At 42.0% G+C, this 22,753-nt stretch overlaps 1 protein-coding gene across 1 annotated transcript in view; it reads left to right on the forward strand.

Annotated features, from left to right (window-relative positions):
• DOCK2 (dedicator of cytokinesis 2) overlaps nt 1–22,753 on the forward strand; it is a 1,209,209-nt gene that overhangs the window by 265,179 nt on the left and 921,277 nt on the right. The gene's annotated exons all lie outside the window — the stretch shown is intronic.

Raw genomic sequence — 22,753 nt, forward strand, 5'->3', positions numbered from 1 at the left:
CATTTTTCAGCCAATGAAGGAGGACGCAGAGTGTGGGCAGCGTGATGACATAGGTATCGGTCCCCACCATCTTAGAGAAGGGCATTACAGTGATTGGCTTGCTTTCTGCGGCATCACAGGGGCGTGCACACCGACCGCCATCATACTTCTGCCGATCTTAGCATAGGGAGAGGTTGCTGCAGCTTCATCAGAAGAAGGGATATAGTAAGGGAGGGAAGATTAAGCCCCAAAACTGCTTGTGCTGTAGCAATTTTCACTGTCCAACACCACCATTTGTTTGCAGGGACAGTGGAGGCTATATTTTTGTGCATCAGCTCTGTAGCCTATTAGGCTGCCTTATAAGGCTCCCTGATAGCTGCATTGCTGTTTGGACGCTGCTGTGCAAACCAACTGCTTTTTTAAAAGCAAAAATCCTGTTGCTCCTTTCTGCACAGTTATCTTGTTTATTTGTCCATACTTTTGTTTGCAGCAGTCCTTTTTATTACTGCCATACTTTTCCTGAGATCATTGTAGGGAGATTGAAATTGTACTACAGTCCTTGTATTTTTTCATATATCTTCCAGCCACTTTCTGCCACTTACATTGCGTTGTTTTATACACTGGGCCTGAGTTTTGGGTCAGTCTCCCTCAAAAAAGGGATTTTCAAATTCTCACAAAGTGGATCTACTGCAGTCCTGTTAGATTGGTGTATGTCATCCAGCCACTTTCTGCCACTTACATTGCGTAGTTTTATACACTGGGCCTGAGTTTTGGGTCAGTCTCCCCCCAAAAACGGAAGTTTCAAATTCTCACAAAGTGGATCTACTGCAGTCCTGTTAGATTGGTGTATGTGAGCCAGCCACTTTCTGCCACATAGATTGCGTTGTTTTATACACTGGGCCTGAGTTTTGGGTCAGTCTCCCCCAAAAAAGGGAGTTTCAAATTCTCAACAAGTTTATATACACCTTCTAGCTTGTTTTAAAGTACCATATAATGGTTGTTATTTTGGTTAGATTTTCAAAAAAATGAGGAAGTCTCATGGAAGAGGCCGTGGGCGGTGGTTGCCAGCTGGTACTGATGGTGGTGGTGCATCTGGTGGTAGTGGCAAAAGCACTATAGCACTTAAGGCTGGAGGTGTTGAGCCAGCGTCATCGTCTGACTGCACAAGGCCTCGAAGGCTCCCTTTTCCGGGAGTAGGAAAATGGCGTTTAAAGCCGGAGCAGCAGGAAAAAGTTTTGGCTTTCATTGCTGACTCAGCCTCTAGCTCTTTCGCCTCCTCTTTAGAAAGTTCCAAATATAAAAGCAGCGAGTCGTCAGTAAATGCTCCCGATCAGGAACAAGACGTTTCCTTGTGTCCTTCACCCAAACCAAAAGTGAAGGATGCGTCAGGCGATACTACAGGTTACTCCATGGAGCTCTGTACACATACCGTGCCTGGGTTAGAACGGGAAATTGATACCTGCCCATTCCAAGATGAATCAGACATGGAGTGCACTGATGCACAGCCACAGCTAGATTATAATGCTGTTCCATTGACTCAGATCACTATATTGCCCTCGCAGTATACTAAGCCAGAATCTGACCCTGATGAGACTATGGTGCCCAGTCCTGAACGCTATAGCACCTTACACAGTGACACAGAGGAAGGGGCACATGACATTGAAGAGGAGGTGATAGATGACCCAGTTGTTGACCCAGATTGGCAGCCATTGGGGGAAGAGGGTGCCGCTGCCAGTAGCTCTGAAGCAGAGGAGGATGATCCGCAGCAGCCATCTACATCGCAACAGCTGTCATCTGGCAGGCCCATATCAGGCCAAAAATGTTTGTCAAAAACAAAAACAGTTTTAGGACAGCGTGGCCATCTGGTGAAAGTAGCACAGCGTGCAATGCCTGAAAAGGTATTCCATAGTAGGAAGAGTGCAGTGTGGCAATTTTTTAACCAAGATCCAAATGATCAGTTAAAAGTGATCTGTAAGAAATGCTCAGAGACCTTTAGCAGAGGAAAGAATCTTCAAAATTTAAATACAACGTGCATGCTTAGACATTTAACCAGGATGCACTTGCAAGCCTGGACTAGCTACCAAACGTCCCGTACCATTGGTGCACCTGCTCAGAATGAAGGTAGTCAGCAATGCTACATTGCTTCCCTCACTGTAAGCCCACCGGTTAGGACACCATCAGCAGCAAATGTGGAGATATCGTCGCAAGGCCAAAGCAGTCAGGGAATCACAAGGTTATTGGTAGGAAACACTGTATGTAGGCGAACATCGAGAATACCATCACCAACCCTCTCTCAATCTGCCATGTCCACCACCACCACCGCTAGTTCCACCATATGCACCTCTCCAGTCCAGCTCACCCTACAAAAGACTCTCGTTAGGAAAAGAAAGTACTCATCCTCTCATCCGCGTACACAGGGTTTGAACGCCCACATTGCTAGACTAATCTCGTTATAGATGATGTCCTACCGGTTGGTTGAAAGCAAAGCTTTTAAAGCCCTGATGGCCTACGCAGTACCATGCTATGACCTACCCAGTCGACACTTCTTTGCGAGAAAAGCCATCCCAGCCCTCCACCAGCATGTCAAAGACCACATTGTCCATGCACTGAGGCAATCAGTCAGTAGAAAGGTACACCTCACAACAGATGCATGGACCAGTAGGCATGGCCAGGGATGTCACGTGTTGTGAATTCTGTTATCAAGCTCCCTCCTGTGGTCATGAATAGTACTTCGGCTGGTTCTGTCCATGGGCTTCCTCTGTTGGTTGTGAGTGGGGCTGCGGCTTCTGAGTTTCCTTCCACAGGTGACGAGGTTAATTCGTTAGCTGGCTGCTCTATTTAACTCCACTTAGATCATTGCTCCATGCCACCTGTCAATGTTCCAGTATTGGTCTAGTTCACTCCTGGATCGTTCTTGTGACCTGTCTTCCCAGCAGAAGCTAAGTTCCTGCTTGTTTTTCTTTAGTTTGCTATTTTTCTGTCCAGCTTGCTATTTTGAGTGTTGTCTTGCTTGCTGGAAGCTCTGGGACGCAGAGGGAGCGCCTCCGCACCGTGAGTCGGTACGGAGGGTCTTTTGCGCCCTCTGCGTGGTCTTTTTGTAGTTTTTTGTGCTGACCGCAAAGTTACCTTTCCTATCCTCAGTCTGTTCAGTAAGTCGGGCCTCACTTTGCTAAATCTATTTCATCTCTGTGTTTGTATTTTCATCTTTACTCACAGTCATTATATGTGGGGGGCTGCCTTTTCCTTTGGGGAATTTCTCTGAGGCAAGGTAGGCTTATTTTTCTATTTTCAGGGCTAGCTAGTTACTTAGGCTGTGTCGAGTTGCATAGGGAGCGTTAGGAGCAATCCACGGCTATTTCTAGTGTGTGTGATAGGATTAGGGATTGCAGTCAGCAGAGTTCCCACGTCTCAGAGCTTGTCCTATATTATTTGTAACTATCAGGTCATTCCGTGTGCTCTTAACCACCAGGTCCATTATTGTCCTTACCACCAGGTCATAACAGTACAGGTGGCCCAAAGTATTAATGCCTCTCAATAGAGGGATAAGAGAAGTTCTGAGACCATGTTTTTTTCTTTGCAGTGTGTTTTGTCTCTCTTTTCCCCTTTACCTCTGGGTGGTTCAGGATACAGGTGTAGATATGGACATTCAAGGTCTGTCCTCTTGTATGAATAATCTCACTGCAAGGGTACAAAACATTCAAGATTTTGTGGTTCAGAATCCGATGTTAGAGCCTAGGATTCCAATTCCTGATTTGTTTTTTGGGGATAGATCTAAGTTTCTGAATTTCAAGAATAATTGTAAATTGTTTCTTGCTTTGAAACCTCGCTCCTCAGGTGACCCTGTTCAACAAGTGAAAATCATTATTTCTTTGTTACGTGGCGACCCTCAAGACTGGGCATTTTCCCTTGCGCCAGGAGATCCGGCATTGCGTGATGTTGATGCGTTTTTTCTGGCGCTCGGATTGCTTTATGATGAACCAAATGCAGTGGATCAGGCAGAGAAAATCTTGCTGGCTCTGTGTCAGGGTTAGGATGAGGTAGAGATATATTGTCAGAAGTTTAGGAAGTGGTCTGTGCTCACTCAGTGGAATGAATATGCCCAGGCAGCAATTTTCAGAAAGGGTCTCTCTGAAGCCCTTAAGGATGTCATGGTGGGATTTCCCATACCTGCTGGTCTGAATGAGTCTATGTCTTTGGCCATTCAGATCGATCGACACTTGCGTGAGCGTAAAGCTGTGCACCATTTGGCGGTATTATCTGAGCATAGACCTGAGCCTATGCAATGTGATAGGACTTCGACCAGACCTGAACGGCAAGAACACAGACGTCGGAATGGGCTGTGTTTTTACTGTGGTGATTCCACTCATGCTATCTCCGATTGTCCTAAGCGCACTAAGCGTTTCGCTAGGTCTGCCACCATTGGTACGGTACAGTCGAAATTTCTTTTGTCCGTTACTCTGATTTGCTCTTTGTCATCGTATTCTGTTATGGCATTTGTGGATTCAGGCGCTGCCCTGAATTTGATGGACTTGGAGTTTGCTAGGCGCTGTGGTTTTTTCTTGGAGCCCTTGCAGTATCCTATTCCATTGAGAGGAATTGATGCTACGCCTTTGGCCAAGAATAAGCCTCAGTACTGGACCCAATTGACATGTGCATGGCTCCTGCACATCAGGAGGATATTCGCTTTTTGGTGTTGCATAATCTGCATGATGTGGTCGTTTTGGGGTTGCCATGGCTACAGGTCCATAATCCAGTATTGGATTGGAAATCAATGTCTGTGTCCAGCTGGGGTTGTCAGGGGGTACATGGTGATGTTCCATTTTTGTCTATTTCGTCATCCACCCCTTCTGAAGTCCCGAAGTTTTTGTCGGATTACCGGGATGTATTTGATGAGCCCAAATCCAGTGCCCTACCTCCTCATAGGGATTGCGATTGTGCTATCAATTTGATTCCTGGTAGTAAGTTTCCTAAGGGCCGACTGTTCAATTTATCTGTGCCAGAGCACGCCGCTATGCAGAGTTATGTAAAGGAATCCTTGGAGAAGGGTCATATTCGCCCGTCGTCGTCACCATTGGGAGCAGGGTTCTTTTTTGTGGCCAAGAAGGATGGTTCTTTGAGACCTTGTATTGATTACCGCCTTCTTAATAAGATCACGGTCAAATTTCAGTATCCTTTGCCGCTGCTGTCTGATTTGTTTGCTCGGATTAAGGGGGCTTGTTGGTTCACCAAGATAGATCTTCGTGGTGCGTATAATCTTGTGCGTATTAAACAGGGCAATGAATGAAAAACAGCATTTAATATGCCCGAGGGCCATTTTGAGTACCTGGTTATGCCATTCGGGCTTTCCAATGCTCCATCAGTATTTCAGTCCTTTATGCATGACATCTTCCGAGAGTACCTGGATAAATTCCTGATTGTATATTTGGATGATATTTTGGTCTTTTCGGATGATTGGGAGTCTCACGTGAAGCAGGTCAGAATGGTGTTCCGGGTCCTTCGTGCGAATTCTTTGTTTGTGAAGGGGTCAAAGTGTCTCTTTGGAGTTCAGAAGGTTTCATTTTTGGGTTTCATTTTTTCCCCTTCTACTATCGAGATGGACCCTGTTAAGGTCCAGGCCATTTATGATTGGACTCAGCCGACATCTGTGAAGAGTCTGCAAAAGTTCCTGGGCTTTGCTAATTTTTATCGTCGCTTCATCAGTAATTTTTCTAGTGTTGCTAAACCGTTGACTGATTTGACCAAGAAGGGTGCTGATGTGGTCAATTGGTCTTCTGCGGCTTGGGAAGCTTTTCAGGAGTTAAAGCGTCGTTTTTCTACTGCCCCTGTGTTGTGTCAGCCAGATGTTTCGCTCCCGTTTCAGGTCGAGGTTGATGCTTCTGAGATGGGAGCAGGGGCTGTTTTGTCGCAAAGAAGTTCTGATGGCTCGGTGATGAAACCATGGGCCTTCTTTTCTAGAAAGTTTTCGCCTGCTGAGCACAATTATGATGTTGGCAATCGATAGTTGTTGGCCATGAAGTGGGCATTCGAGGAGTGGCGTCATTGGCTTGAAGGAGCCAAGCATCGCGTGGTGGTCTTGACGGATCACAAGAATTTGACTTATTTCGAGTCTGCCAAACGGTTGAATCCTAGACAGGCTCGTTGGTCGCTATTTTTCTCCCGCTTTGATTTTGTGGTTTCGTACCTTCCGGGATCTAAGAATGTGAAGGCTGATGCCCTGTCAAGGAGTTTTGTGCCCGACTCTCCGGGTGTTCCTGAGCCGGCGGGTATTCTCAAAGAGGGGGTAATTTTGTCTGCCATCTCCCCTGATTTGCGGCGGGTGCTGCAAAAATTTCAGGCTGATAGACCTGACCGTTGCCCAGCGGAGAAACTGTTTGTCCCTGATAAATGGACTAGTAGAGTTATCTCTGAGGTTCATTGTTCGGTGTTGGCTGGTCATCCTGGAATCTTTGGTACCAGAGATTTGGTGGCTAGATCCTTTTGGTGGCCGTCTTTGTCGCGGGATGTGCGTTCTTTTGTGCAGTCCTGTGGGACTTGTGCTCGGGCTAAGCCCTGCTGTTCTCGTGCCAGGGGGTTGCTTTTGCCCTTGCCGGTCCCGAAGAGGCCCTGGACGCATATCTCTATGGATTTTATTTCGGATCTCCCTGTCTCTCAAAAGGTCATTTGGGTGGTTTGTGATCGCTTCTCTAAGATGGTCCATTTGGTACCCTTGTCTAAATTGCCTTCCTCCTCTGATTTGGTGCCGTTGTTTTTCCAGCATGTGGTTCGTTTACATGGCATTCCGGAGAACATCGTTTCGGACAGAGGTTCCCAGTTTGTTTCGAGGTTTTGGCGAGCCTTTTGTGCTAGGATGGGCATTCATTTGTCTTTTTCCTCGGCTTTCCATCCTCAGACAAATGGCCAAACCGAACGAACTAATCAGACTTTGGAAACATATCTGAGATACTTTCATGTCCTTGTGCGGATCCAACCCACTAAATGTGTTGCTTTCAAATGTGGCACAATTCCTCAATTTTTTACAAAGCGGGCTAAACAAAGGTCTAAAGACCAGCACTTTAAAAGTCCAAGTTGCATGCCTCAGCTCATATTTTCATCAGACCCTAGCTGACCATCACTGGGTAAGACTTATGATTGCAGCCTCTCGTCTAAAACCTAGAACTCCAAATCTGGTCCCAGCCTTGGATCTAAACGTGGTTCTTGTTCTTAAAAGCTTCACAATACCTCCATTTTAGCCTATATAGAGGCTATAGATTTGGACAAATACCTTGTAAAACAGCTTTCCTACTGGCCATCACAAAGGCGAAAAGGGTAGGTGAACTACAGGCCCTTTCAATCAGAGAACCCTACCTAAGAATCTTAGTGGACATAATTATTTTCCGCCTAGATCCATCTATTTTACCTAAGGTCTTTTCGGAGTTCCATAGGTCCCAAGATATTATACTACCTTCTTTTACACAAAACCCGACCAATGCTAAGGAAACGGAGTTCCATACTCTGGATGTGCAAAGGACAGTCTTTCACTATCTTCAAATGTCAAAACCCAGGAGGAAGGACCAGAATATCTTCACACAGCACTTTGGAAAAAATAAAGGGAAAAGAGCTTCCAAAAGCATGGTTACAAATTGGATCAAAAAGGAAATTTGCAGAGCTTTTGGAAATCAAGGAAGGGTACCTCCAGAAAAGTTTATAGCACATTCCACCAATGCTATGTTAGTGTCATGGGCTGAGGGCAAGAGCCTCCATCAAGCAGATCAGCAATGCTGCCAACTGGTCCTCGGTCCATACCTTTTCAAAACATTATAGACTTGATGTACTGTCTAATACCGATTTGGCCTTAGGATAGAAGGTTCTCCAGGCCATTGTACCCCCCGTAAAAATGTGATTCTTCGGTATTCCTCCTATGGTGCTGTTGTGGAGGGTGACTAGAGAAAATAGAATTAGACTTACTGGTAATTATGTTCCTAAGAACCCTCAATGACTGCAGAGGTAATCTCACCCTATTGTTTGCTGTTTCATTTGGGGATGTAAATAAATTTTGAAGCATTTATACCAGTATGGTTCTTTATAAAAAAAACAAAAAACAAAAACACTGTATAGAGGAAGTGTGGTGGGGCTTTTTAACCTCTCTGTTTCCTGTCCTTATTATGGCTGGGAGTATTCTCCTATGGTGGAGGGTTCCTAGAAATAGAATTACTGGTAAGTCTGAATCTATATTCTTAGTTCCACTGTGGGACATGTATATATATTTTTAATTTGGTCACTGATCTCACATATTGCAGTACTTATGTACTGCAATGCCTGAGACCTGTCATTGTCTCACTGCCTATGCCTGTTAAATCCTGCATATAGCTGGAAATTACAGGCATCCAAATTATGGCAACCATCAGCACCCATAATTACAAAAGAGGAGGACTAATGATGTCAAAGGGAATCTTTTAACCCCTTTTATCCACTTAGATGCTGCTGTTATGATTGACGACAGTATTTCAGGGGTTAATCAGCTATGATTTGTTCCAAAGCTAGTTGGGGCTAATGCTACAGTGTATCAGCTTAAGGATGCCATTCATTTAATCCTCAGCACCGTGATCAAGTAGTGCTGATGCTTTTGGCCTCTTAACGGCTGCCATTACAAGGCGTATCAGCGATCGTTAAGGGGTTAGTGAGCCACCTACTGTTTAACTTGCCATCCATGGGCACTTACAGTAGTGTTCAAAATAATCAGTTCAATATGACTAACCAGATTAATCACTGTTTTTGGTATAATTTATATTACCACGTCAAACAATTTACCTGTTGGTGCAGTAGATTCTAAGAAAACCAACACTCTGCATTCCTGATCTGCATGTTTTTGAGTCTCTGAATTAGAATAATTAATTGGGAATCAAGTGGCCCTTTGTGATGGTGTGATATGTTATGTGGTGTCATTTTGTGTACATTTATACATATTTTACTGATTATCATGGTGTTTTCTTGTCAGATGAGTTATCAGCCCCCACAGTCTTGTACTGTTATCTCTCCACAGGGTCAGTGAATAATGTTGTTGCTAATATGCTAATGACATATTGAACTAGCTTGTTGAAACAATGAGCCCCTACAACCCACCCCCCCTAACCTGTGAATGAGGAGGGAGACTTGTAAAAATCAGGGAGGTGAGACACAGATCAGTCTTGTGTGCAATGATGATGTGAACACAGCATGTCAGAGAGAAGGGGAAGCATATGGACTATTTTTTATATTCTCTGTCTGCTGGATTATTGGATCTCCTTGGACATTTATCTGGTTACTGAACTGCATTCAGCTTCTGGACTATCTTATCCTTTGTGTGGTGGATCGTATAAGAAACAACTGGAGACTAGACGGAGGTGGACATGACTTGGGGATGGGTGGACCGAGAACTGCAGCTTTTGTTTGTATTGCGGTGTAGATTTTAAACAAGAGTGTTGTTGCTTTAAGAGGAAGGAGTTTAGATGTTTGTGCCTGTTGTATTACTGTAAGGAGGGTGGGGCTTATATAAGGGAGGTAACTCTGGCTCTCCCTCTTTCTCTCACAGGATGGACAGGAGGAAACATTACCCGCCCTCCCGCCCTGTTTATAATCTCTGTCCTTAAACTTTTTAATTATTGCTTGTATAACAATAAATGCTTTATTTTATTTTTGAATTTGTCATTGTATATCTTGTACCAGGTTCAATTGTATATTGGCTATAAAGAGTTATTATTTGCGGTAACCTTCTAAGCCCAAGGGAAGGGCAATCCTTCAGCCATGGTTCCCCGGAGGTTTCCTCCACAGGGGTTTTATACTCTCCTGAGCGCTGTAGGATGACTCTTTGTGAGTCGAGGGTTTGCCAAGTTTAGTCCCATTAATGCTTTTGCAGGGACTTCTAGTTTTTAAGTTTACAAAAATGATTTAATTATTAAAAAAAAAAAAGAAAAAAGAAAAGTGTCAAATGAGACTTAAATTTATAACCCGTCACGGCTTTGCTGTTCAGGAGTCAGGTGGAAGTTGCAGACAAGTTAACGTGGACTCATTTTACCTAATAGAGGATGTAAAACCTCATGGTGGTGAGCAGGCTCGGCTTTGGTGGCCAACCTCAGGGACGTTGTAATGGTAACATCAATCAGGGGCGGGCACAGTGGTTAAGCAGAGGAGTGATGATAATAGGGTCATTGGTGCCCTGAAAGTTTACTGGATCTGTTTAAATGGCAAGCCAGTGCGTGCCGCCCCTTTATGTCTGTCTGTCCTGGTGCTGTATGTCAGACAGCTGGGCATATCGCAGTACTTGTGAATCCCAATGTACTAGCACTCCACCTGACTCCTACTGTGATTTGAATAAAAGCTGTGACCATTTTGACAACCAAAATAATGTGTTTTGTGTATTTATTTTAGTACCTAGGTTTATAGTAGTTATGGTGGTTTTAAGAAGGAGTGTTTTTGCCAAAATAAAGCTTTTGGAATCGTTCACTATTCTCTTGCTCTGTTGATTGTGTGGTATTGGAGAAGGACCCTGTGACACCCTTATTTAAGGGTGAGGCCAGGACATGTTGTACATGCATTTCTTTTTGAAAAGCCTGGAAAATATGGGTCGTTTGAGACATTGTTCAGAAGAACAGCGTACTTTGATTGAAAAGTTGATTGGAGAGGATAAAACTTATAAAGAAGTGGAGACCATGAAAACTGTTCAGCTAAAATGATCTCCAATGCTTTAAAATGGAAAAAAAACACATGTACTGAAGCTGATACAATTTGCCAAAGAACACATCAGCTGGCCTAAAGAGAAATGGAGAAACATTTTGTGGACTGATCAGCAGATCAGGAATTATAAGAACTGCCAGGCTTTGCAGATACATCCAGAAAACTGATACATTCTCGGGTTCAGCAAGCGAATGTGATTACCAGATCCTTCACTTAAATAACTGCAGAACATCTTTTATCTATTTGGCTGTCTGCACTTGTGGATTGTGTTATATTGGCATGACAACGCGAGAATTTAGAGTGCGTGTCCTTGAGCACATTAAGCATATTCATCTAATGAATGTTTTTTTTTTCCATTTTAATCAGACGCTATTGCAAAAGTTAAACCCTTGGCAAGACACTTTAGGGAATTTCATCCATATCAAGGACATTTGCTCAGATTTAGTTGGATTCCTCGTTTCTATCTGGATAATTGAGGAGGGAACCTAACTAGGAAGTTGTCATAGTTGGAATGCAAGTGGATCAAACTATGAGAAAGTATGAAAGCTAAAGGCTTGAATGAACAATGGGGTTTTACAAGCTGTCTGTACATTAGATTTATCACTGATGTTTTTGCATCATATGCTGCATCTATTGGTTGCAACATCATTTCTTGATCCTTTAGGCTCATCTTCTTGGGGGATATGTTGCATATTACCAGTAAGCACATTTTATATACACTTTTAACTTTAGGATGTAGTCTCCTATGCCCAATTGCCATCTGATGTGATTGACTGGTTTGTTCATATTACAATTTTTCTTTGCAGGATTTTTTTTCTTTATTATTTCATTATTTATTTTTTACTTATTTTTAGTGTTTAGTTTTCTTTCATTATTCATTTCATTCATCTTGATTTTTACTTTGTATATTTTGTCATTTCAATTTTCATTTTTTATTTTGTATTTATTTTTATTTAACCCCTTAAGCCCCGAGGGTGGTTTGCACGTTAATGACCGGGCCAATTTTTACAATTCTGACCACTGTCCCTTTATGAGGTTATAACTCTGGAACGCTTCAACGGATCTTGGCGATTCTGACATTGTTTTCTCGTGACATATTGTACTTCATTTTAGTAGTAACATTTATTCGATATAACTTGCGTTTATTTGTGAAAAAAACGGAAATTTGGTGAAAATTTTGAAAATTTCGCAATTTTCCAACTTTAAATTTTTATGCCCTTAAATCACAGAGATATGTCACGCAAAATACTTAATAAGTAACATTTCCCACATGTCTCCTTTACATCAGCACAATTTTGGAACCAAAATTTTTTTTTGTTAGGGAGTTATAAGGGTTCAAAGTTGACCAGCAATTTCTCATTTTTACAACACCATTTTTTTTTAGGGACCACATCTCATTTGATGTCATTTTGAGGGGTCTATATGATAGAAAATACCCAAGTGTGACACCATTCTAAAAACTGCACCCCTCAAGGTGCTCAAAACCACATTCAAGAAGTTTATTAACCCTTCAGGGGTTTCACAGGAATTTTTGGAATGTTTAAATAAAAATGAATATTTAACTTTTTTTCACACAAAATTTATTTCAGCTCCAATTTGTTTTATTTTACCAAGGGTAACAGGATAAAATGGACCCCAAACATTGTTGTACAATCTGTACTGAGTACGCTGATACCCCATATGTGGGGGTAAACCACTGTTTGGGCGCATGGCAGAGCTCGGAAGGGAAGGAGCGCCATTTGACTTTTAAATGCAAAATTGACAGGAATTGAGATGGGACACCATGTTGCGTTTGGAGAGCCACTGATGTGCCTAAACATTGAAACCCCCCACAAGTGACACCATTTTGGAAAGTAGACACCATAAGGAACTTATCTAGATGTGTGGTGACCACTTTGACCCACCAATTGCTTCACAGAAGTTTATAATGCAGAGCCGTAAAAATAAAAAATCATATTTTTTCACAAAAATAATCTTTTCGCCACCAATTTTTTATTTTCCCAAGGGTAAGAGAAGAAATTAGACCACAAAAGTTGTTGTGCAATTTGTCCTGAGTGCGACGATACCCCATATGTGGGGGTAAACCACTGTTTGGGCGCATGGCAGAGCTCGGAAGGAAAGGAGCGCCATTTGACTTTTCAATGCAAAATTGACTGGAATTGAGATGGGACGCCATGTTGCGTTTGGAGAGCCCCTGATGTGCCTAAACATTGGAACCCCTCACAAGTGACACCATTTTGAAAAGTAGACCCCTTAAGGAACTTATCTAGATGTGTGGTGAGCACTTTGACCCAACAAGTGCTTCACAGAAGTTTATAATGCAGAGCCGTAAAAATAAAAAATCTTATTTTTTCACAAAAATGATCTTTTCGCCCCCAATTTTTTATTTTCCCAAGGGTAAGAGAAGAAATTAGACCACAAAAGTTGTTGTGCAATTTGTCCTGAGTGCGACGATACCCCATATGTGGGGGTAAACCACTTTTTGGGTGCATAGCAGAGCTCGGAAGGGAAGGAGCGCCATTTGACTTTTCAATGCAAAATTGACTGGAATTAAGATGGGACGCCATGTTGGTTTGGAGAGCCCCTGATGTGCCTAAACATTAAAAACCCCCACAAGTGACACCATTTTGGAAACTAGACCCTCTAAGGAACTTATCTAGATGTGTTTTGAGAGCTTTGAACCCCCAAGTGTTTCACTACAGTTTATAACGCAGAGCCGTTAAAATAAATTTATTTTTTTTTCGCAAAAATTTTTTAGCCCCCAGTTTTGTATTTTCACAAGGGTAACATAATAAATTGGACCCCAAAAGTTGTTGTCCAATTTGTCCTGAGTACGCTGATACCCCATATGTGGGGGGGAACCACTGTTTGGGCGCATGGCAGAGCTCGGAAGGGAAGGAGCGCCATTTGGAATGCAGACTTAGATGGATTGGTCTGCAGGAGTCACGTTGCATTTGCAGAGCCCCTGATGTACCCAAACAGTACAAACCCCCCACAAGTGACCCCATATTAGAAACTAGACCTCCCATGGAACTTATCTAGATGTGTTGTGAGAACTTTGAACCCCTAAGTGTTTCACTACAGTTTATAACGCAGACCCGTGAAAATAAAAATTCTTTTTTTTTTCACAAAAATGATTTTTTAGCCCCCAGCTTTGTATTTTTACAAGGGTAACAGAATAAATTGGACCCCAAAAGTTGTTGTTCAATTTGTCCTGAGTACGCTGATACCCCATATGTGGGGGGGAACCACTGTTTGGGCTCATGGCAGAGCTCGGAAGGGAAGGAGCGCCATTTGGAATGCAGACTTAGATGGATTGGTCTGCAGGCGTCACGTTGCATTTGCAGAGCCCCTGATGTACCCAAACAATAGAAACCACCCACAAGTGACCCCATATTGGAAACTAGACCTCCCATGGAACTTATCTAGATGTGTTGTGAAAACTTTGAACCCCCAAGTGTTTCACTACAGTTTACAACGCAGAGCCGTGAAAATAAAAATCCTTTTTTTTCCCACAAAAATGATTTTTAGCCCCCCAAATTTTTATTTTCCCAAGGATAACAAGAGAACTTGGACCCAAAAAGTTGTTGTCCAATTTGTCTCGAGTACGCTGATACCCCATATGTTGGGGTAAACCCCTGTTTGGGCGCACGGGAGAGCTCGGAAGTGAAGGAGCACTGTTTTACTTTTTCAATGCAGAATTGGCTGGAATTGAGATCGGACGCCATGTCGCGTTTGGAGAGCCCCTGATGTGCCTGAACAGTGGAAACCCCCCAATTATAAATGAAACCCTAATCCAAACGCACCACTAACCCTAATCCCAACTGTAACCCTAACCACACACCTAACCCAGACACACCCCTAATTCTAATCCCAACCCTAATCCCAACCGTAAATGTAATCCAAACCCTAACCCTAGCCCCAACCCTAGCCCTAACCCTAACCCTAACCCTAACCGGAAAATGGAAATAAATACATTTTTTTTTAATTTTATTATTTTTCCCTAAGGCTAGGTTCACATTGCGTTAGGGAAATCCGTTTAGCACTAGCGGATTGCGCTAACACAATGTCTTTTTAGGTGTCGTGTTTAGTGGTCGCGTTAACGTCCCCGCTCTGGAAGATCGGGGATCGGACCTCGGGCGCGCCGCGGACGCTGCAAGCAGCGTCTGAGGCGCGCCACAAAAGAATGGCACCTTGCTAGCGCGAGCCGAAAATGGCACGCTCTAGCGATGCGCTACACCTGAAAATCACATTGCTGTCAATGGTTGTGCTAACGGACCCGTTGCACGGCGTTAATTGTGACATTTTCGCCGTGCAACGCTGTCCGTTAGCGTTAACCCATTAACGCAATGTGAACCTAGCCTAACTAAGGGGGTGATGAAGGGGGGTTTGATTTACTTTTATAGCGAGTTTTTTAGCGGATTTTTATGATTGGCAGCCGTCACACACTAAAAGACGCTTTTTATAGCAAAAAAGTTTTTGCGTCTCCACATTTTGAGACCTATAATTTTTCCATATTTTGGTCCACAGAGTCATGTGAGGTCTTGTTTTTTGCGGGACGAGTTGACGTTTTTATCGGTTACATTTTCGGACACGTGACAGTTTTTGATCGCTTTTTATTCCGATTTTTTTGTGAGGCAGAATGACCAAAAACCAGCTATTCATGAATTTCTTTTGGGGGAGGCGTTTATACCGTTCCGCGTTTGGTAAAATTGATGAAGCAGTTTTATTCTTCGGGTCAGTACGATTACAGCGATACCTCATTTATATCATTTTTTTTATGTTTTGGCGCTTTTATACGATAAAAGCTATTTTATAGAAAAAATAATTATTTTGGCATCGCTTTATTCTGCGGACTATAACTTTTTTATTTTTTTGGTTATGATGCTATATGGCGGCTCGTTTTTTGCGGGACAAGATGACGTTTTCAGAGGTACCATGGTTATTTATATCCGTCTTTTTGATCGCGTGTTATTCCACTTTTTGTTCAGCGTTATGATAATAAAGCGTTGTTTTTTGGCTCGTTTTTTTTTTTTTTTTTCTTATGGTGTTCACTGAAGGGGTTAACTAGTGGGCCAGTTTTATAGGTCGGGTCGTTACGGACGCGGCGATACTAAATATGTGTACTTTTATTGTTTTTTTGTTTTTTTTTTATGTAAAGAAATGTATTTATGGGAATAATATTTTTTTTTTTCTGCTTTATTTAGGAATTTTTTTTTTATTTTTTTTTTTACAAGTGTGGAAATTTTTTTTTTTACTTTTTCACTTTGTCCCAGGGGGGGACATCACAGATCACCGATCTGACAGTGTGCACAGCACTCTATCAGATCGGTGATCTGACATACAGCCGGGCAGGATTAGAGCTGCAGCTGCAGCCTGATCCTGACCCGGAAGTGCTCCCTGCAGGACCCGGATGCAGCCCGGCGGCCATTTTGGATCCGGGGACTGCAGGGAGAAGACGCTCGGTACACGGTGAGCACATCACCGTGTACCGATCGTCTCAGGGAAGCCCGCAGGGAGCCCCCTCCCTGCGCGATGCTTCCCTGCACCGCCGGCACACCGCGATCATCTTTGATCGCGGTGTGCCGGGGGTTAATGTGCCGGGAGCGGTCCGTGACCGCTCCTGGCACATAGTGCCGGATGTCAGCTGCGATAGGCAGCTGACACCCGGCCGCGATCGGCCGCGCTCCCCCCGTGAGCGCGGCCGATCGCATATGACGTACTATCCCGTCCATGGGAATTAAGTCCCAGGTCACCTGGACGGGATAGTACGTCATATGGGATTAAGGGGTTAATCACTAATCACCTTTTTATTAACACCTTCTTTTCACATTTTTTCACACACTCTTTGCACTTCATGCACTATACATTTATTTTTATGCATTCATTCTCAAATTAATAGTAATGACTGGCACATTGCCCTTAGGCACATCTTTGCACTCATTCTTCAATTTTTATTTGCACTATTCACATGTGTGAAGTACAGTTGGTTTGTACATATTGTTGGTTGCCTTCTGGCACATAATTACACAAATATTTTTACCCTTATTCTCAATAGTTTCATATGTGCAGTACAGTAGGCTTGCACACTTGGTGGTTTCCAATATTATCCAATATATCACATGCATGTTCACGTCACACATACATTCCGTCTTGCCATTCCATTTATGTATTCATTACAGTATTGTTCCCTATAATAAAATGTCCGCAAGGGTGCGCTGTGTGCCCAGCTCGCATCGGGAGTGGACTGACTCGACAACATGTCAGGAATGGCCATTCAGTGACATGTTCCTTGTCCTCTTCCATGGATGTGTTTGCAGGGCGCATGCACAACTGGCGGCATCCAGTAAGATGGCATTTCTCATTGTAATTATGTGCAGCTGTGATTACACTATATATGTATTCACATCTCCCCCCTTAACATACTCCCTGATAAAGCAGGAGCAAAATGGTATTGAAGTGGTGTGAGGGGGTTGAGTATTGTCCTCATGTGGTGAATGATCTCTTGATATTCTATCTTAAGATGTATGTATTCCTTACTTTGTGAAATTTTCAATGGCACTTGCACTTTAGATAGCTTGTCTACAATCATGCATTATATCTTTCTCCTGACTAAGAAAAATAATTATTGCATTGGCATTTCAAAATAATAATGATTGATTGATTAAATATTAACTGTCGAAGCATTTTTCTTTCTTTATCATGATAATTATGTCAATTGAAATTGCTATATTGCTAGTTGCTATATGTGGATAATCTTGGGGGCAATTATTTTTGGATAATTATAAGTACCTTATTGATGTATATGATGTTATGTATATACACATGCTTCTCACAATTAAAATAGTGACTTTTGGGTTTTTATTGGCTGTAAGCCATAATCATCAACATTAACAGAAATAAACACTTGAAATAGATCACTCTGTTCGTAATGACTACATATAATATAGGAGTTTCACTTTTTGCATTGAAGAACTGAAATTAAATTTGTTTTATGATATTCTAATTTGGTGAGAAGCGCTTGTACATGGTTGATTAGTGGTATAACATTACAGTGACTAATCTTATGATTAATCACCACCACGTTTCTGAGGGCATACCCCTCCCCCTCCAGGGCTGTTTTTAATCTATTTTTAATATGTTCTTGTCTTGTGTTTTGTTTTTGTGTGATTTTGTGATTTATTTTCTGAATAAAATGTTAAATACATTTTTGGATTTATTGATGTTATCCCATTTTTCAATACTTCCTTTTGAGTTTCACTTAGATTTTTGGGTGGTATGCAGGGCTTACTGCCAACTTATCATTGGTGTTAACTTCTTTTCATAGGATTTATTCTAAAACATCATGTAAAAGTGCAGTTAAGCAATAACACATTGAATAATATATACCTTTTTTGCACTAACAAAACACTTTATAAACTTAATAATAAGGATGTAGGGCAGGCTGTCATGGATCCCTTCTCCGTGGTGTCACTTATTCGTCACGTGCCTGCTCTCACACGTGACTTGGGGTTGTGCCTGCAAAGGTTAATCTATCTCCCCACTCTCAGTCCAGAATTCAGCCTCTGTCCTATGCTGTATTGGGAGCATAAATCACACACCGACCCAGGCCACACACCCGCTCATACATGCTGCCACCACTCATCGAATACATGGGCGATGAGTCCCGGAAATAATAATACTAATAAAAATATGTCTATCACTCATAAGGCTCACACACCTTAGGCTATGGATTCTTTTAGAGCATTCAAGGTTCAACTTGTTAAAGTTTTATACTTTAATAACAAAAGGTTCAATGCTTACAATAAGAATAAGGTATACAAATATGGTAATAAAAAGACATACAACTTATGCAAACAGTATCAAAATAAACAGGAGAAACTTGCAGAAATTATCTAACTGGTAGTTGCTCTCTGCTCCCTGAGGGTAGGACAATGTAGATTGGATCACACCAGCTTCTCAGGCTGCCCCCATCATGTGAACACAATTCTCTGTCTGCAGCCTAAATTTATAACTTTGGTCTAGAGGTCAAGTTTCTAGACCGGCCCCTCAGGTCAATATCATAACTGCTGCCTGTTTGATTGGGCTACGGCCGCGCCGCCAATGAATATATTATTTTCTCTTGTGAAAAGGTTCTCGGGAATAGATTCCTTCAGGCCGCAATTAGCATTTCCCCTCCAAGACCTAGGAGGTGCCAAATGTTGCTTTTCTTCTTGGCCCTAGCTAGAACTCCTGGTGAGATACACAGACACAATGTCTACTAGTCCCAAGGAAGTACCTATTAACACCTAGGTGCGACTTGCCTTCAGAACAGATGTTACATTATCACTAGTCACACATATAACCCTAGACATATGTCACTACACACATATAGATATATATATATATATATATATATATATATATATATATATACAGTTATATGAAAAAGTTTGGGCACCCCTATTAATCTTAAGCTTAATGTTTTATAAAAATAGTTTTTTTTGCAACAGCTATTTCAGTTTCATATATCTAATAACTGTTGGACACAGTAATGTTTCTGCCTTGAAATGAGGTTTATTGTACTAACAGAAAATATGCACCTGTCAAATTTTGTTTGAATGCAGATTGCACAAGTATGGGCACCCTTATCATTTTCTTGTTTTAAATACTCCTACCAAATTTTTACTGACTTACTAAAGCACTTTTTTTGGTTTTCTATCCTCATTGAGTTTTGAAATTCACAGCCAGATGTGTGCAATCATGAGAAAAGCTACTTAAAGTGGCCACTTGCAAATTGTTCCCCTGTTTGAATCTCCTCTGAAGAGTGGCATCATGGGCTCCTCAAAACAACTGTCTAATGATCTGAAAACAAAGATTATTCAACATAGTTGTTCAGGGGAAGGATACAAAAAGCTGTCTCAGAGATTTAACCTGTCAATTTCCACTGTGAGGAACATAGTAAGGAAATGGAAGAACACAGGTACAGTTCTTGTTAAGGTCATAAGTGGCAGGCCAAGAAAAAGATCAGAAAGGTAGAGAAGAAGAATGGTGAGATCAGTCAAGGACAATCCTCAGACCACCTCCACAGAGCTGCAGCATCAACTTGCTGCAGATGGTGTCACTGTGCATCGGTCAACTATACAATGCACTTTGCACAAGGAGAAGCTGTATGGGAGAGTGATGCAAAAGAAGCCGTTTTGCAAGCACGCCACAAACAGAGGCGGCTGAGGTATGCAAAAGCACATTTGGAGAAGCCAATTTCTTTTTGGAAGAAGGTCCTGTGGACTGATTAAACCAAGATTGAGTTGTTTGGTCATACAAAAAGGCGTTATGCATGGAAGTAAAAAAAACACAGCATTCCAAGAAAAACACTTGCTACCCACAGTAAAATTTGGTGGAGGTTCCATCATGCTTTGGAGCTGTGTGGCCAATGCCGACACCGGGAATCTTGTTAAAGTTGAGGGACGCATGGATTCCTCTCAGTATCAGCAGATTCTTGACAATAATGTTCATGAATCAGTGACAAAGTTGAAGTTACGCAGGGGATGGATCTTTCAGCAAGACAATGATCCAAAACACCGCTCCAAATCTACTCAGGCATTCCTGCAGAGGAACAATTACACTGTTCTGGAGTGGCCATCCCAGTCCCCAGACCTGAATATCATTGAACATCTGTGGGATCATTTGAAGAGGGCTGTCCATGCTCGGCGACCATCAAACTTAACTGAACTGGAATTGTTTTGTAAAGAGGAATGGTCAAAAATACCTTCATCCAGGATCCAGGAACTCATTAAAAGCTACAGGAAGCGACTAGAGGCTGTTATTTTTGCAAAAGGAGGATCTACTAAATATTAATGTCACTTTTCTGGTGGGGTGCCCATACTTATGCACCTGTCAAATTTAGTTTGAATGCAGATTGCACATTTTCTGTTAGTACAATAAACCTCATTTCAAGGCGGAAACATTACTGTGTCCAACAGTTATTAGATATATGAAACTGAAATAGCTGTTGCAAAAAAAAACAATTTTTATAAAACATTAAGCTTAAGATTAATAGGGGTGCCCAAAGTTTTTCATATAACTGTATACACATATTTCACCACACAGGCTAAGCAGGTTGTGCTGTCAAAAAAAACTTGGCATAGAATTGATATGTGAAATGAAGTTCCTTTTTTTAATTAGCATTCAATATTAAACATTTTCGGTCTTAATAAGGACGTTCATCAGAACTAAATGAAAGGATGGGGGAAAAACAGGAAAAGGGGAGTGTGTCATACAATCTAACAATTAGCTAAATAAAGTTTATGCAAATAAAAAATGGAAGAAATTTTTTGTGTTCATAACAAAATACATCAATAATACGCGAATAGAACAATTAATACAGTTGGTACTTGAAACCTGTGTAGAGAAAAGAAATCTAACTTCATGATGATCTATGAAAAAAGGGGGGAAGAGGGAACAAGAGGAAGTATTGAAAAAAGAGAAAGAGAAAAAACGGACAAGTGAGTGGAGAAAGGGTACATTTAGTGCTAAGCTGACACTTGTTGTTATGGCCAGGAGATATTACAAAAGGATACTGGGATATCCTGTTTATGAAACTGGTGAGAGAATACAGTCCGTGAATCCATTCTGAAATGAGGGATGGGTGCAGAGAGTCTTAATATTCTTAGTGCAGACTTCCAGAGGAAAATTGGTGGTTCTAGGTGGTCTCAATATATCTGGAGGGGGGAGGTTAAGAAGAATATAATAATAATAATAATATAATAATTTTTATTTATATAGCGCCAACATATTCCGCAGCGCTTTACAAATTATAGAGGGGACTTGTACAGACAATAGACATTACAGCATAACAGAAATACAGTTCAAAACAGATACCAGGAGGAATGAGGGCCCTGCTCGCAAGCTTACAAACTATGAGGAAAAGGGGAGACATGAGAGGTGGATGGTAACAATTGCATTAGTTATTCGGACCAGCCATAGTGTAAGGCTCGGGTGTTCATGTAAAGCTGCATGAACCAGTTAACTGCCTAAGTATGTAGCAGTATAGACACAGAGGGCTATTAACTGCATAAAGTGAATGAGAACATGATGCGAGGAACCTGATTGTTTTTTGTTTTTTTTTAAATAGGCCACACAGGGATTGTTAGGTTAATGCATTGAGGCGGTAGGCCAGTCTGAACAAATGAGTTTTTAGGGTACGCTTAAAACTGTGGAGATTGGGGATTAATCGTATTAACCTAGGTAGTGCATTCCAAAGAATCGGCGCAGCACATGTAAAGTCTTGGAGACGGGAGTGGGAGGTTCTGATTATTGAGGATGCTAACCTGAGGTCATTAGCGGAGCGGAGGGCACGGGTAGGGTGGTAGACTGAGACCAGAGAGGAGATGTAGGGTGGTGCTGAGCCATGGAGTGCTTTGTGGATGAGGGTAGTAGTTTTATACTGGATTCTGGAGTGGATGGGTAACCAGTGTAATGACTGGCACAAGGTAGAGGCATCGGTGTAACGGTTGATGAGTAATATGATCCTGGCAGCAGCATTCAGGATAGATTGGAGCGGGGAAAGTTTGGTAAGAGGGAGGCCGATTAGTAGAGAGTTACAATAGTCCAGACGAGAATGAATAAGTGAAACAGTAAGAGTTTTTGCAGAGTCGAAAGTAAGAAAAGGGCGAATTCTAGAAATGTTTTTGAGATGCAGGTAAGAAGAGCGAGACAGTGATCGGATGTGGGGGGTGAATGAAAGGTCAGAATCAAGGATGACCCCAAGGCAGCGGGCATGTTGCTTTGGAGTAATGGTGGAACCACACACGGAGATGGCAATGTCAGGCAAAGGTAAGTTAGTAGAGGGAGAGAACACGAGGAGTTCAGTTTTTGACAGGTTTAGTTTCAGATAGAGGGAGGACATGATGTTAGAGACAGCGGTAAGACAATCACTGGTGTTTTCTAAAAAGGTCGGCGTGATAACAGGAGAAGAAGTGTATAAGAAGAAGTTATTGGAGTCATATATACACTATAACAAAAGGTACAGGGGAAACATAAGGAAAAATGTGGCCACCCCAATTATGTCCAGTCACACCTCTGGCTGTGGAAAAGTGATTGCCTG

The sequence above is a fragment of the Ranitomeya imitator genome, chromosome 4 (assembly GCF_032444005.1).
Source record: "Ranitomeya imitator isolate aRanImi1 chromosome 4, aRanImi1.pri, whole genome shotgun sequence".
In the NCBI taxonomy this organism is placed as follows: Eukaryota; Metazoa; Chordata; class Amphibia; order Anura; family Dendrobatidae; genus Ranitomeya; species Ranitomeya imitator.